The sequence below is a fragment of the Natator depressus genome, chromosome 2, assembly GCF_965152275.1.
Source record: "Natator depressus isolate rNatDep1 chromosome 2, rNatDep2.hap1, whole genome shotgun sequence".
NCBI classification, from domain to species: Eukaryota; Metazoa; Chordata; order Testudines; family Cheloniidae; genus Natator; species Natator depressus.
Genome location: NC_134235.1, coordinates 83,684,576 through 83,697,341, shown reverse-complemented (window position 1 = coordinate 83,697,341; position 12,766 = coordinate 83,684,576). Strand labels below are relative to the sequence as shown.

Genomic DNA, 12,766 nt, shown 5'->3' with positions numbered 1-12,766 from the left:
TTTGATTTCTTGTTATAAATATGATCCCTTGAAGAAAAAGCCTTGCTGACTGCACCTACATTGTGTTTGTGCCAAGTCATTCCACCAGGTTACAGGGAGAATGCAGGCAAAAGGTTAGTTTTTCTAACTCTTTCAGAGGAGTGAGTATTTCAGAAGGTGTGTAGGTGTGACAAACTGAAATGACAGGTTTCAGAGTAACAGCCGTGTTAGTCTGTATTCGCAAAAAGAAAAGGAGTACTTGTGGCACCTTAGAGACGAACCAATTTATTTGAGCATAAGCTTTCGTGAGCTACAGCTCACTTCATCGGATTCATTGGTTCGTCTCTAAGGTGCCACAAGTCCTCCTTTTTCTTTAAACTGAAATGAGTAACTCTAGGGAATGAAGAGAAAATAAGTTTTCATGTTTCAAGTAATACTCTTACAAATTTGTCACTGCGAAAGCTCTTCTTGGTTACAAAGATATGTACATACATTGTTTATTTGAATAACCACTAAGAAGGAAATGGTTGTTTATATTGTGCAAATGAGAGCACCTCTCTCCAGGTAAGGATGTTGATTACAATGTGATTTTGAGCACAAAAACATGCCTCTGAGTTGTTTGTAAATTGGAGAAATATGTGCATATGCTTAGATGCATGATCAAAGCTTTAAATTCTGCACTGCTTAAAATGCCTCATATTTACCAAGTTAGGTATGTACATACTAAGGGCCAAATTCTGTCTTTGGATGCAGCTGCTATTGAATTCAATAGGAGTCCGTTGTGTGTGTGTGTGTGTGTGTGTGTGTGTGTGTGTTTGGGCAACAGCTGGAGCTGAAAGGCTATTAGAATGCTATCAAACTAGAATGCACTGTGATAATGCAGATACCTTGAATGTACAAGCAGTACCAAAAAAAAAAAATCTTATTGCTAGAAATTTTCAATTATTTAAACTTACTGCTCCTGGACAGTACCCTATCTGAAAACAGAACATGGTGGTTCTAATTTCTCCTGTTTTCCTTTTTAAATTACCATTGTGCGCACAGAGTATATAAGCATTTATACCCAAAGCATCCTGCTGGAAAGTAAGAAAGATTTGTTTCCTACTTTTTGCTCCAAGCAACCGAAGTAAGTAAATAAGACATTTGTTGTAAGGCTACGACTCTCTGTTTAGTTTCATCTTAGAGCAAAAACTTGTGGTCCTGAAAATAAGGGATTTTCATGGGAGCATTAACAAAACCTTAAGTGTAGTGGTATGAAGGTCAATAATATTCTCTCTGGCCATAAAAATGAAATCTCTTTGGGGGAGGGGGGGATTACATAATATGCTCCTAGTTCAGAAATGACATGTTTAACAGTTCCACCTGTGGTGATGCTTTAGGGCAACCTCTAAGCCTTAATGCTGAACTCTAATTAGTGTGGACAGGATCACAGTGCTGGCTTTTTGAGGAAACACAAGATAACATGCAGACAACATAAATTACCAATGAAGTAACATGACTGGTTTTGACACTGTGATCAGTTCATTTATAAAAATACATCTGTCCACTATTCTATTTTGTAATAATTTGGCAATAGCTACCAAAACACTTTGCATCCTGGTGCTGTTGGGAACCAGACTTCCAGATAAGTATAGAAGTAGCTATGTAGCTGGAGGGTTTATGGTAATTCTGTAAGCAGTAAAGTGTCTCTGCAAGGGAGAGATAAACAGCTAGTAATCCTCATAATTCCCCACTGATAGCCTATCCATCTCTGCTATAAATTAGAAAGCCTAGAGATTAGGAAAGCTAGGCTGGGTGTAGCTCACAGCATTAATCACAGATTTAGGACAGCAGTGTGCTGAAATACTATGTCCATGGAGCTGGTATTTTACTCCAGGTTAAATTAGTACATAATGTAGTTTGGCATAAATATAGAGGGAGACTGATTTTTTTTGTTTAACTTTTACAGAGATAGTTTTGCAAAAGACACTATTATCTCATAAATTCTTTAAAACTAAAAGATCAGCTACATTATTATAGATAACAGTACATTAAGTTTGTTATGAAAACGTGCTGTTCTGAAATTCTTTCATTCCTCTAAATTATTAAGAATTTTTCTTCTATTTTTGTTTACATTTATTTTATATGCACTTAAGGTGAAATTGACTTCAGAGCTAGTGAGTGTTTTTGTTTGCATGGGGTGGACAAAGTGGGTGAGGTAATATCTTTTATTGGACCAACTTCTGTTGGTGAGAAAGACATGTTACTTTGTGCTTTCAGAATCTGTATTTGTTTATGCAAATTGGGCTATTAGACATGCAGTCACTTGATTTTTCATGTGCAAATTTCCATTTCAGCATGCAAAATTTACATGGGCTCTTCAATGGCTAGAAGCAAATGGTTGAAACAAATGTTCTTCTATTAGTGCAGAAGTTACTTTAAAATGGTAGCAATCATTTCATAGATAACATCGCCGACTCACTTTATTCAGCTCCATAATGAGGAAATAATGAATCATTCCTGACAGCAGAATAAAGAAATAATTTACTCAGTAGAAAAGTCTGATATCCATATGTTTGGATGATGCTAATTCAAAGGCAACCAGGTTAGATGACCAACTTGTGACAAACAGAATGAATATACTTTAAAAGACCATTTCATTTTCTAAAGTTGGTTAACTTTTTTATTTTGCTTTGTTACATATCACATTCGTACCATGATGTTTTATATTCCAAACCCAATATAAAATGTTTTAATACATATAGTTCTAAAATTGGATATCTTATAGTATGTCGGAGTCTAGAATTTTATATCAGATTCTTCTGTCAAACATTCAAATCTCTTAAAATCTGGAATTTATGTTCAGGGGTTATTTAAAGCTTTTACAGTAGCAGTTAACCTGGAAACTATATTTTTCTATGCACTTTATTTAAATCTTTGAAAGTGTATGCTTGACTGCAGCCTGAACATTTTTAGATAGTATCAAATTCAATGAACTATTGCTTAAATGGTGAACATGGATATACGCACCAAAAACCTCATTTAATGGGTTTTTATGTACTGTAACTACGTGTGAGGTCTAAGATACAGTGAAGATGTTTCCACCATGTTATCTATGGCTGCATCGCTTGTTTTTGTTTTCAAGCTTCCTCTATACATTTTCCAAGTTTAGAAAGAGTTGGCTGTGGTGACGGTGCTAACTGTGCCTGAAAGGATAGGCAGACAGTTAACTGTCAGACAAACTTTTTAACAATTACAGTATTTTATGAAAATCTCAATCCAACGTACGTGGGCGGGCGGGCCGGGGGGGGGGGGGGTTACTGTGGTGAATCAGTGGGGGTGGGAGATTATATATATAAAAGTGTGCGTGTGTTGTGTTCCCCTTGCAAGCCTCCCGTTTCTTTCGTATCTCCACTCCCACCATTCCCCAACAGCATGCATGCCCCATCCTCGCACCTAATGATGTCTCCCTCCAATTTTGCTCCAGAGTATGTTGTCAATCTACCTGCTTGTTACAAGTGCCAGTCTGAGGAACTAGTTGTCAGTGATCCACAGGTGGCTCTCTAGGGAAATATCTCAGCACCTGAGACGACATCAGCTGATCTCCCCTCTCACTGCCCTCTCCCAACAAAATGGAGCATGGAGGGAATAAAAGGAAGGTAGGAGCTGAAGATTTCTCAAGAAAAAAAGCTGTAAGCTCTGCATCCTAGTAAACCGTGGCAGAGTCCTGTGGCACCTTATAGACTAACAGACGTATTGGAGCATAAGCTTTTGTGGGTGAATACCCACTGCGTCGTCATACATCTGACGAAGTGGGTATTCACCCACGAAAGCTTATGCTCCAATATGTCTGTTAGTCTATAAGGTGCCACAGGACTCTTAGTCTGGATCTGAAAAGCGGCAAACACGGCTACACCTCTGATACTAGTAAACCTTGTGCATTCTGTGCAGTATGGCATATGTGATTAAATTTGCCTGCTTTTCCTGGTGTCCTTAGTTTCATGTTAGGGAAAATTGTCTCTCTTTAATGACCAGATGCTTCTTGATTAGTATGAGGATAGTGCTTTCAGGTAAGAAAATACCTAGTGAGCTCCTTGTGTGCTTTGAGATCAGGGAGAGGAATCTTGGATTAGCATAAATCTATCCCTAAATATTGGAGTAACTGTTGGGCAAACACTATGTTTCTAAAACTTAGCTATGAAATCCCTCCCACGCCAATTTCCTCAACATTAGATCAGAGTTTGATAAAGAGCATAATCAGGTACAGGTCTAGAGCCCCCATGATGTATACCTGTTGTTGGATCATATTAAAGAAGTTCTGTATTAAAATCACAAATGAGTTTGATTCCCCATAGTTTAAATTCCAGGGTATTACTAATTAAGAGGTCTCTTGGTTTTTGGTACTGTTTCTCTCCCTCTATGTGTGCAACTTGCAAGCTGCTAATTGTGTTAGTACATTCTAAGACAGAGTCTGTTCTCAAAGGTTTCAGAGTAACAGCCGTGTTAGTCTGTATTCGCAAAAAGAAAAGGAGGACTTGTGGCACCTTAGAGACTAACCAATTTATTTGAGCATAAGCTTTCGTGAGCTACAGCTCACTTCATCGGATGCATGAAGTGAGCTGTAGCTCACGAAATCTTATGCTCAAATAAATTGGTTAGTCTCTAAGGTGCCACAAGTCCTCCTTTTCTTTCTGTTCTCAAAGCAATTCACAGAGAGAGAGACTCAAAGCAATACTCTAACAACAGAAACAGCACCCAGAGACTCCCCGCCCTTTTGTTGTATTAACAATTGTGATTAAAATAGAGAGAGAGGATGTATGTGGATGGATGCTTGGTGTGGATAATAACTGAATGATCAGGGAGGTGCCAGCCTAAGAATCCAGTGTCCATCAGCTGAAGAAGGCGTCAAGTGGAAATAACCAGAGGACCCCCGGAGGGCAGACTGGAATCCACCCAACAGCCTCAAGAATGGGAGAACCAAAGAACAAGATAACATCTAGCAGCACAGAGCCATCAGGAATGTGCTATCTGCTGATTGATTCAGCAACAGCATGATGAAGCAATTCCCATAGACTGGCATAGGAAGAAATTCCTATAAAAATAGACTCTAAAAAGTGAGAACTTTGGGGTCTGATTCTGCAAACCAACTTCCAGGAGCATCAGATGAGCATCTGACAAGGCCCTGCTCCCTCCTCTTGTCCAGGCCACCTGGCCAGTGGCTTGGCATGAGCAACTCTAAGGCTGGTAACTATGATAACAACCTTGCAGAACCTGTGTGTGTGTGTTTGTATGAATGAATGTGTGAATAAATATGAGATTGAATGGAATGTTATAGCTATAACTAACTGCTTACTCTGATTCTTTCTGTATTCACAATAGATGTGGTATTTTGCCTTTTTCCCTTTAATAAGATCCTGCTGGTTTTTCATGTATTGGTATAACATTGTTACAAGAATATGAAACTGATCATAAATCACGTGAAAGCACATCTAGGAAAACCCCCACTCTTGTCTTTTACCACGTAGAATCCCATGTCTGACACTGAGGTTGCATAGCTAGATGGTGGCTAGATTCTCCAGTGCAGTGCCGCTGCACAGTGACATAAAATATAAGTAGCCTTGAGGGACGTTGGGAACCATGTCACAGGAAAAGTGGCTATATAAATATACATCTGAAATAAAGTATAATTGATTAAATGACTGAAAAGTATTTTGAAATATGTTGGCCATACATATGTAAAATTATTTCCAATTGTCATAGAGTAGTTACAGTTGCTAAAAAGAGGGATACATGGATGGATAGATTTACTCCTAACGGAATGACTATGCTGATCAGATTTTGCAATTTGAGCATGCTAATGATATGTTAATGGCTGTGATATGATGCTGAGCATGCTCAGTAGGAACATAAGACTGAAAGTATATGGAGTCAAGAGCTCATCACTCAGAAGTATTGTGAATTCGCTTCTGACTAACCTGCTTGTTGAGGATTTGCTAACAGTTCGGTATATCTGATGATGTTTCCCTTATGGAGAAACTGTTAGATTAAAAATCGTGGGCCAAAGTCTGCTATTAATCTATTTATTTTTTCAATGACATCTTAAGTTACTAAACTAGAAAAAATTTTAAAAATCTAAAACTTTTCACAGTATACTCTTTTATTTTTTACGTTTTGCACTTTGTTCACCTTGGATGATGATGATTTCTATGAAAATAGAGCCATGTTCACATTCATGTTATAATACCCTACCAGGAAATTACAATGTTTGGATTACAAACAAAGCCCCTGTTCTTGTTGAACAAGCACAGATTTTTTTTCCAAAAGTGATTTGGCCTGAATATTAATGGCTTACTATTAGACCCCTAAAATTAATATTGTCCTAATGAAGGGCAGGGCTAACTTTCATCAAGTTAGCTTTTTTTTTCTTTGTTTTCTCTAACAGTTTGCCATGTTGGAATTATACTATAATAATGGATTCCTGGATTAAAGTTATTAACAGATGCCAGAGAATTGAACTTGCCTGATTGAGCAAGATAATGCAGCAGATAAAAGCTATAACAGATTTTTTTATTGTTTGTATAGTATACGTTTTGTCATCTTATACATTGCCATATATGACATGATATATACATAGATGAACACCATTTGTTAGAGAAAAGCAACATGACTTTTGTAAAATGAAATTATTCCTCACCAATTTATTAGAATTCTTTGAAGGGTTAACAAAAATGTGGACAAGTGTGATCCAGTGGATATAGGGCTCTTGGACTTTCAGAAAGCCTTTGACAAGGTCCATCACCACAGGCTTGTGATGGGTTGGACCCCTTGGGAAGCCACCTGATGTGCTGAGATACCACTGAGTCTACCTGTTCTGCCAGCATGGGCCCCCTTTAACCTGTCTTGCTGAGCCAAGCTCTTAAAACCTCTACTAACCCCCACACACAGGCAGGGCCACACCCAGCTGCAGATCAGCTCTGGGAAGACTCCACTTAAGGGACTTGCTCCAGCACTCCAGATGTCCACCTCCCTTGGAGTACAGACCCAAAGATATATTATGAAATTCGCCCCCTCCCTCAGTGTGGAGAGAGATGTTCACACTTCTCCTCCTCCCCCCCCAAATGACAGAAACTGGGTTTAAGACCACCTGACTCTGTAGCATCCATAAGTCAGGGCTTGTCTACACTGGAACTTTACAGCGCTGCAGCTTTCTTGCACAGGGTGTGAGCGAGAGAGTTGAACCCCCATGAACGCTGCAACTTTCAGCGCTGTAAAGTGCCAGCGTAGACAGTGCGCCAGGGTGGGGAGCCACGCCCCCCGTGGAGGTGGGGTTTTTTAGAGCGCTGCTATACTGTGACTACACAAGCCACATTGACATTGCCCGTGAAGACAAGCCCTAAGTGGCAGTATGGAGCGTTCACAGGAAGGCCAGGCTTTTCACAGTCCATTGTCCTCACTGATGGGCCATCCGCCCTGTCTGGTTTTCCATTGTTGTAGCTGAAGTGTTAGCAGTGGGCATCACCTAAAGTAGCATAGTTGAAATACAGATACATAGGGCTTGGCTACACTTGTGAGTTACAGCACAATAAAGGAGCCCCGGGCACACTGGCAAGGCACAAAGCGCTCTGACTCCATGGCTAGAGTGCTCCTGGTACTCCACCTCGGCGAGAAGATTAACGCTTGTTGTGCCTTGGCTGAAACGCCCGGGCATCAGTGTGAACGAGGTGTTGCATTACTGCACTCTGATCAGCCTCCAGAAACGTCCCATAATCCCCTTAAGTCAAGTGGCCACTCTGCTCATTGTTTTGAACTCGCTGTAGGAATGCGGATATGCCCTTTGAAAGCTCCGTTTCTGACAGCCGGCATGCTTATCTGCTCTGAGACAAAGCAGCCATTAGTGTGGAATGCTGTGTGTGTGTGAGAGAGAGAGGGAGGCTGGGGGGGAGGGGGCGGTCTGCTGCTGAATTTACAAGACAGCATGCTGACATGCTCTCAGCCCCGCAAAAACCCACTCTCTCCCCCCCCCACATACACACAACACACTCCCTGTCACACTCCACCCCACCTCCCCCATTTGAAAAGCACGTTGCAGTCACTTGCATGCTGGGATAGCTGCCCACAATGCACCGCTCCCAATGCTGCTGCAAGTGCCACAAATGTGGCCACGCCAGTGTGCTTGAAGCTGTCAATGTGGACAGACTGCAGCGCTTTCCCTACTGTGCTCTCTGAAGGCTGGTTTAACTCAAAGCGCTCTACATCTGCAAGTGTAACCATGCCCATAGTCAATATTCCTAACTTCAGATACAGAAATGATACAGGCATACAAATTGGATAATCACATTCAATAAATCATAACCTTTCCAATGATATCTCACATAAGCCATCTTGCATAAAGTATATCTGTTATGTCATATTCATATGATAAGCACATTTTCATAAAGAATATGGAATGACATGTCACAAGGCTCTTAAGCAAAGTAAATTGTCATGGGATGAGAGGGAAGGTCCTCTCCTTAGATCACTAACTGGTTAAAAGATAGGAAACAAAGTGTAGGGGGAAAATGGTCAGTTTTCACAATGGAGAGGGGTAAATAGTGGTGTTCCACAGGGATCTGTATTGGGACCAGTCCTATTCAACATATTCATAAATGATCTGGAGAAATTGATCAACTGTGAAGTGGCAAAATTTGCAGATGATATAAAATTACTTAAGATAGTTAAGTCCAAAGCAGACTGCAAAGAGATACAAAGGGATCTCACAGAACGGGGTGACCAGGCAACAAAATGGCAGATAAAATGTTCAGTGTTGATAAATGCAAAGTAATGCATGTAGGAAAACATCCCAACTAAAGATACAAAATGATGGGATCTGAATTATCTGTTACCACTCAACAAAGAGATTTTTGAGTCACTGTGGATAATTCTTTGAAAACGTCTGATCAATGTGCAGTGGCAGTCAAAAAAGCTAACGGAACATTAGGAATCATTAGGAAAGGGATAGATATAAGACAGAAAATATAATGCCACTATGATATGGCCACACCTTGAATACAGAGAAGGGTAACAAGTGTGATTAGTGGTATGGAACATCTTCCCTAGGAGGATAGATTTAAAAAAGACCAGGACTGTTCAGCTTAGAAAAGAGATGGCTATGGGGGGATATGACAGAGGTCTATAAAATCTTGACTGGTGTGGAGAAAATGAATACAGAAGTGTTATTTACTCCTTCACATAACACAAGAACCAGGGGTTATCCAATTAAATTAATAGGCAACAAGTTTAAAACAAATAAAAGGAAGCACTTCTTCCACACAACACACAATCAGTCTCTGGAACTCATTGCCAGGGGATGTTATGAAGGCCAAAACTATAATGGGGTTCAAAAAAGAATTAGATAAGTTCATGGAGAATAGGTCCAGCAGGATGGTCAGGGATGCAACACCATGCTCTGGGTGTCTCTAGCCTCTGAGTCCCAGAAGCTGGGAGTGGATGACAGGGGATGGATGATTCAGTGATTGCCTGTTCTGTTCATTGCCTCGGAAGCATCTGGCACTGGCTGCTGTCGGAAGACAGGATACTGGGCTAGTTGGACCATTGATCTGACCCAGTATGACTGTTCTCATGACATATTTCAATGATTGAAGCATGTGTTGCTTACTGCCACTTCAAAAGGGAGCTCTCTGCTTCTGTAGTTCCACCATCGGGGGAGAAGGAGAAAATACTGTAAGACCAAAGAGTCTAGAGATGGCTGCCAGACAGGCAGATCTCTGTGTATGCTGCTTTTTTCAAGCCTGAGTCCTTTTTCTGACCTTCAGAGACTTTGTGTGAGCTTCTGCATGAATGAGGTTGGATCTGGTGTTCATTTATATGTATATGGAGGTGGGTGTGACTTGCATTTGTCTTCTGGGGCTATTGCCATTATGAGATCATCTGTTTATCTCACTATCCTGGTCATCTCAGAATTTTCATTATTATTTATGCAATGTAGCTTAGACATGTTAAGAAGACATGCTGGTAATGACAATCAAGCCTTGGCTGCCCTTGAAGTATTACATTATGTCATTGCAAAAAAAGAGAAGAAACTCTCCCTTTCTTCCCATAATTCTAATGTTTTGGCTGTATTCTTTTTCCTTTAGGGCTGAGAAAGTCACACAGTTATGTCTTATTTTTCAGACATTTAAATTTCTCACAAATGCAGCAGCTGTAAGTGATAGGTGATAAACTTTAATGGGTATGAGAAAAAGGGTAATAGATAGAATGTGGCTTCAAATGAACAAATAGACGTATCTATCAGGAGAAAAGAGTGTCTTGAATATATGCATGTATTTCAGTGATGTTCTGGCTACGTGGTCATTGTAGTCTACATTTTAAAGAGGATTTTATTTTTTAGACTTCTTAAGTATGTAAATAGCTGCAATTGATATCTTGGAGAACTTTCTCAGGGCAGAATCCTACCCAGGTTTGTATGTATGTGGTTCCCACTGAAATAAAAAAGAGTTGCACACAGAATTTGGCCCTTACGTTGCTGGCCTTGATTTAGTCAGCGTCATAGCAAATAATACTGGGACTTCAGGCATGAAAATGTGAATGCTTAATGTTGGAGACAAACATTGTTCAGTTGGTTGGGCCTAAAATCTGAGCTACAAGTTTTTCTCCTTATAACTGTTTTCAGGAGGAAAAGAACACAAATCCTGAGTCTGGCAGCCCTGTAATAACAAGATAGGGCGAGCTTGTGCTGGAATAAAAGAAGATAAAAGACATATTTAGGGATAAATCATGGCTCTTCAGTCACAGTCCTCTAACAGAGGGGTACAGAGATGGGGGTACTATGGGTAAATCAAGTACCGTGCTTCTGGGAGTGCAGACCAGTGACTCCACTGCTGTACTTGCTACACCCTCTCAGAATGTGTCCTCCCACATATTCCATTCCAGTTCTGCTGGCTGATGTGAAAGATGGGAAGAGAGGACAGAATCCTGCCCTTTCTTCTTTGGGGAATCTAAGGTCACTTTTGGCACTTGACTCATAAATTCTTTACTCTCCTGGGGCACAAGGACCATGATTGTGCTTGGCTTGTTACACAGGAGTTCAAGAAGTTGAGACAGATTCTGGTACTTCTTCCTGTGCATCCACATATTATTATTATTTATTTATTATTAATTGTGAAAAATAAAGTGATCCTGTGTTAATGATTTTCACCTCCAGATCTGGGAAAAGGTACAGTAGCTGATTACTATTCCTGGTCCCAGTCTCTTGATCAGCAGGCTGGCAAGTGCTGGCAGTGCTATAAAATAAACCCATTAGAACCTTTGCATAAATAAGTGCCTTACATAACTGGACAATGATATCTTCCGCCAATAATGGAGAAATCTTGAGGAACTGAAAAAGAGGAAGTCCCTCCCAATTTCTCTGTATCAGAAGGGTGTGGCTGTGACATTATTATAGGGTTCTGAAGTTGGGAATGTAGAGTGAGAAAAATGGAAACCTATAAATGGAACCTAAAAATGAAGCCTTGAGAAAATAATTCTGAATACAGTCATTTTAGCTGCGTAGTCTGATTTTCCCATATAAAAGGCAGAAAACATTTTGTGAAAAATGTCAGGAAATGTTTTCATGGGAAAATGTCTTGTCAGAAAATAATGCTACAAAATATTATGTTTTACTGGTGCTGACTACCTTTGAGAGATTTGGATGGTAAATCTAGCACTGGAGGGTGTTTTAACAATAATACTGAATATTGCTCTAGTTTTATTGGTTTTTGATGTTTACAACATTTTATATTTTACTGCGGGGAGACAGACCTTTCTTCTTAGTAGACCAGTTCTGAGCACTTTCCTTTAAAAATCTATTTATTTTCCTAGTGATTGCACTCAAAATTCCCAGTCTTCTCTCTCCCGTCCCTATCATAGAATATCAGGATTGGAATGGACCACAGGAGGTCATCTAGTCCAACCCCCTGCTCAAAGCAGGACCAATCCTCAATTTTTGGCCCAGATCCCTAGATGGCCCCCTCAGGGATTGAACTCACAACCCTGGGTTTAGCAGGCCAATGCTCAAACCACTGAGCTATCCCTCCCCCAGTTACTCTGTTTTGGTGGCCTTTCCTCCAGGGAGGGTGGATGGCTGTGCATCCCTTCAGAGCCTGCCAGTGAAATCCCTTCAATCATCCATAAGTGACTGCTGGAGAGTGATGAAACACCCACACTCCACTCAGAGAGTGAATGTGTTGCCTCTATAGTATTCTGAGACCATGCCAATCTGAGGATGAGAAACTGAAGTAGGAAGCCATATTAGATCTCCCACTCTGCAATGTGATGCTGGAGATCTCTCCTAAGTACAAAACACATATATTTATTTGTTGAAATATCTCCAGTTCTAATTTTTTTCCTGCCTTACTTTAGCAATATACAGATATTTTATTATCTTTTTAGTATTGAGGTAAGACTTAATTATTTTTACAAAATGTATTGACCATATATTTATTATGCACATTATGAAGCATCATCATAAATAATTAATGTTAAGCTACACAGTGGGCAGACTGGAAAAAATAGGTGATGGTATTCACCAGAGTAACTATAATTCAAGTTCTGCCCACTCGTGGTGCCTCAGTAAGATGCTATTCATAAGAAGATTATTCTTCAGAAAATAATATCTCACTTTTTGGTAAGCTTGGATCAGTATAAGAAACTTTCTCACTACTTTCTTCACCTCCTGTGTTAGGGGCCAGACGCAGTCATGGTCCTTGTGCTCAGGAAGTGTAAGGGAACTTATGAGATAAGTGCTCAAAGTGACATTAGTGAGCAAACATTT

General features: G+C 40.1%; 1 protein-coding gene across 2 annotated transcripts in view; it reads left to right on the top strand.

The window, feature by feature from the left end:
* The window catches only part of DLGAP1 (DLG associated protein 1), a 620,850-nt gene that overhangs the window by 154,337 nt on the left and 453,747 nt on the right, over positions 1-12,766 (top strand). The gene's annotated exons all lie outside the window — the stretch shown is intronic.